The sequence below is a fragment of the Cololabis saira genome, chromosome 15 (genome assembly GCF_033807715.1).
Source record: "Cololabis saira isolate AMF1-May2022 chromosome 15, fColSai1.1, whole genome shotgun sequence".
NCBI lineage: Eukaryota > Metazoa > Chordata > Actinopteri > Beloniformes > Belonidae > Cololabis > Cololabis saira.
In genome coordinates, this window is record NC_084601.1 from 24,456,581 (window position 1) to 24,461,599 (window position 5,019).

The window sequence follows — 5,019 nt, forward strand, 5'->3', positions numbered from 1 at the left end:
GATAATGTCCTTAAAACATGTCAGAATGAGGCTCAGTAGTGTGTGGCCCCAACATGCCTGTGAAGTGTCACTGACTTGGACCTACGCTGTCTTGTTTTTTGAGCAGAATCTTAAATCTTTCTCGTTATCTTCATCTTTCAAAACACACGACTCCAAACCAAAACCAAATTGTCACAAAACATGAGATCTGACTAAGTACTACAGTTAACCTTATAGGTTTGAGGTCACCGACTCACATATTTTAGCCTGTTTTCGTCTTAAAAGTGTAACAGATTAACACATCACCACAGGTCAACTTAAAGGGTCGGCACCATAGAGCATATGGGAAGACCTGGACAAGCCCCCTGTGAAGCTTTTTTTTATGCGGACCATGGTACCTTTGGAGCCCTAGTGGCCAGTAGAGGAACTACAATTGTCTTTACTCCCAGGATTGAGCAAACTTCTGGATTTGGGACAGTTTGAAAACCACATCTTGCCTATTTGTCTGAACTCCCATATCACACTGACATCTCACAAATAAGGGGCCCACCCAAACAGAACCTCAGAAAGCCAGAAAGCTACAAACGGAACCTGAGTAATAGTTAATGGACAGGTATTTACTTTGTCATTATTTACAGTGTTGCAATACTGACTGCGTCATGGATCCGCCACAGATGAGAACATGACTTACATTTCTCTTCATTCCCCTTTAAACTCAAGTCAACTTTATAAAAAACTTTCCAATCACAAGTGAAACCCAAAGTGCTTTACAAAGTAAAACAAAAGCACAAAATGATTAAAATTGGAAATTTCTTTTCAATTCTACAGGAAAATGATGATGTATCTCTTAGTTTGGAGATACACCATCTCTCCTGGCAGCTGTATTCTGAATCAGCTGTTAGATTTTGAGGGAAATCTAGTTAAAATTCCAGTAATTTAGCCTTGACGTGAGAACCACATGTTGTAGTTTTTTAGGGTTACTTTGAGACAGGACGCTCCAGATTGTGGTAACATTACACAGATAAACAAAGTCTACTTTAGAGCGAGTGAAGAAACTGACTGTTAGTTTTATTTAGCACATAACATAAAAAAATAACATTACACAAGTAAGTTCAGTTAAAAGAAACTGTGCAGGGAGGAGCGAGCAAGCCAGTAGGCTTATGAGGAGCCCCCACCTAATAACATTTAACAAAATACTTATGAGGATACAAAATCATAAAAATAAAAATAAATCATAAAAATTGCATGTAGAACATGAATGAAAATAAAAGAATAAAAAAAAGAATAAAAAAAAGATTAAAAAAATTACTGTATACATGATCATGAAAATATGAGTATTAAGCTGAACAAATGGCAACACAGAATATGAAGTGCAAAAGAACATTAAGAGCTTTCTTGACTACATTGTTGAATTAAATGCTCTCTTGAGCGACTTTTGAAAATGGATAGGGACCTACAATTGTTTGCAATATGGTACCAACTATTCCAGACTTTGACACCTCTATACCTAAACAAAAATTGGCTTCTTGATTCCAGACATTTAGGCGGATGTAGGGCTAGGGCCTGCCGAGTTGAGTAGAAAAATTGAGAGTTAGTGGCAAAGTATGACCTAAAGTGCTCAGGAACATTTCCTTCTGAGGAAAATATTTTGTAAAGAAAAATGCATATTTGGTAACTGTTGATGTCATAAATAGTAAGGATCTGTAGATTTTTAAATAAAGGAGCAGCAGTAGCATCCCAGACAGATCGAGATGCAAGTCTTACAAAACGGTTCTGGAGAATTAAGATTTTTTGGAGAGTAGTTGTAAATGTACTCCCCCAAACAATATTGCAATATGAAAGGTGAGGATAGATTAAACTGTAATAAAGAGTAAGTAGACACTGCTTAGAGACAAGGTGTCTAACTTTCCTTATTATGCCAATAGATTTGTTTATTTTCTTACTCACACAATAAACCTGTTCTCTCCAACACAAACGCTCATCAATAAGACTGTGGTCAAACATTACTCCAGGCACCTGATTAATCTCCTCTGAGTGTCATCAGCATACAGTATCACTGCATGTTTCCAAGAGGCGCGCGTGTAGAGGGAATAAAAGTGACCCCAGTCCAGAACTCTGTGGAACACCATGACCGACTCGATGTCAGTGGATGTAAAAAAAACCCAGAGGAGCCAGTTGAGGTGGTCTGGGCATCTGGTGAGGATGCTCCAGGCATGTCTCACTGGGAGAGGGCCAGAAACTGACCCAGGACCCAGGACATGCTGGGGTAGTATTAACTCTTCAGGATTCCCCTGGAAGAGCTGGAGGAGGTGCCTGGGAAGAGACTGCTGCCCTGCTACTTGAACTGCTACTTGGGATTACCTGAATCTCAATCAGGTTTCAATCAGAATATGATTTATAATGGTTAAACCCCAAAGACTGATTCAGTTGAGTTCCCGAAGGTTCAATTGTTTTGTTGCTGTTGTCCTTCAACTACTACCTCAATTACATTTAGGCTCAGATAGCTCATGCTTACTCTGTAACAATCTGTGGAGCCTTAAATTTAAATCAGAATCAGGCTTGTAGCATGTAGCATGTAGTAGCTGGTCAATAGTTCAGGTTTTCTGTGGCACAACATATTCTCCTCTGTTTATGGTGTGTTTACTTAGCTGCTTGGAGTTGGAATTGTGATTTGTGTATGTAAATATCTTTAAAGGATAGAGGCTGAGCTTTTTCCTGATGTTTTAGTGTGCTTTGCGTATGAAGGTTTGTGTGATCAAAGCAGCTAACCCTACCCAGCTGTATAACATTTAAAATTCTATAGCTGTTTCTTTTTTAGAAAAAAAATATGAATCATTTATAGTTTCAAACTGCTTACTGGGATAGGTTTTTATTTGTTACAGCTGCTATATTTGTTAAATACTAGCGTGTAGCAGGTGGTTCAGTACTTAATTAACAGGAGACTCACAGTGAAGAAGAATACTGATCAAAACACTAGCAAATAAAACTGCAGGACATTCTGAAAGATAACATTGCTGGGACTTGGAGAGCTACTGGTTGTAATCTCTCGATATAACAATGTTAGCTCTTACTCATTAGCTTTCCAGCTCGGCAGTTCGTGCCTCTCCAAGCTACTTTTGTTGTGCACTTGCTTCCCAAAAGGTTACATGGACTCTGTAATCATATAGTTTAATTAACAACTTTTAAGCCAATTTATTGATCATAGTGGGTCTTGATATTTGATAACAACCTCATGTGAACAGTATATATTTTCCCTTTTTCATTTCTAACAAAATGAAGTAAAACAAGAAGAAGAAATCATGTGATTTAACATCCCCTATGATTTAACATCTTGAAGAGTCACTTTTTGCCTAAAAAAATTGAGGTAGTTGTTTCCTGTATAAAATGTTCATCTCTTACATTTGTAAGACAACCCCAGACCATCATCTCTCCACCTCTGTGCCCGACAGGGTGTGAGGTGTTTCTGCCTGAAATGCTGCGTCTGGTTTTCTGCAGACTTGGTTCTGGACATCAAGACCATACAACTCAACTTTGGTCTCACGTGTCCAAAGGACATTGGTCCAGAAGTCTGCTGGTCTGTCTATGCTGTTCCATCTTCTTCTAACTGTGGACATGGACGTTTAACGACCTCAAAATCTGTGAGTTTGAAAGTAACTCAAACTCACAGATTTTGAGTTTGTAATGTTTTAGTTTTAAGATTGTGGGGCTCTAGTGGCCTTTATTCAAAGTATACAAACAGGAAGGGGGTAGAGAGAGCGAATGATACTATAATAATAATACTTCTTTTTCTTGTAAAATTACAGCTTTTTTGTGATAAAACTACAACCTAATTCCCTTTTTTGTTTTTATCAAATTATGAATGTTGTCTAGTAAAATAATTTTTTTCTCTGTAATATTTCAACATTTTATCCTAAAATTACAACTTTATAGTTGTAATATACAGAAGCAGTAAAAAAAGAAAGTTGGAGATGGTTTTTTTCTATTCTTGAGGTGTTGCATCTTATTTTACTCTAACCCGGTTTTATGCATACTTAATTTTATACAGTACTTTACACATGTGCTACCTTTATTTTGACACCAGATTTATTCAAACAAACATTGTATTTGCTGAGAGATATTTACTTTAAATGCTGTCATTTTTAATACTAGGCCTAAAAACATTACTGTTTATTGAAGCGTACTCCTAAATTAAATACGTACCTGCTGTACTCTACTGCCCTTATTTTTAACAACTTGTGCTTTTTATTATTTTACCTCTTTTTTATCATTTTACTTTATTTTATTTGTTATTTACTGTCTAATTATGTCTTGCCGCTTTTAATGTTGATGTAAAACACTTTGAATTACCTTGTGTTGAATTGTGCTATATAAATAAACTTGCCTTGCCTAGAAAAGGGTTCAAGTTTGCTGACTTGCCTTTCATGTCCCTCTGGAGACTTCATATGTCCAAAAAACTCATCCAGTCAGTATTGGCACACTAAAGATGAGATTTTTAAAGAACATATCACGGGACCCTGGTGGTTTTCAGAGTTTTGATGGGTTTTCACATGACTGATGTTGTTTTTTCCCAGAGCATATCCTGACTGGGACCAGTGTGACCAGCTCAGGCCACAGCTGGTCCATCCTGCCGGAGTGGGGGCCAAGCGGCCATCCAAGACTCTTCCATTCACATGAATATCAATCATTTCTTGATCTATGGAGCACTGTGATTGGCTCATGGCAGGCCAACCTTCCAGCGGTTGATGGGAGCCTCTGTCTATTCACCAGCAACAATGAAGCTGAATGTGTAATGAGCTCCGTCCATCCGGCCGAGGTGTCGGACCTCCAACCCCTCAGAACAGATATGGACCTGGTCAGCAGCTGAACCCAAGGAGGACGGCGACGCTTCAATGACAACAACCCTTCCACTTAAGAACTTGTATTTTTGGGATAACAAATACTGGAACCTGGATCAGACATCTTTCCATTTGGATTATTTTTTTCAAGTTTTTGATCTTTTTGAGGGTTTGAAGTTTTAATGTCAGTCTGGCTGAAGAGAAG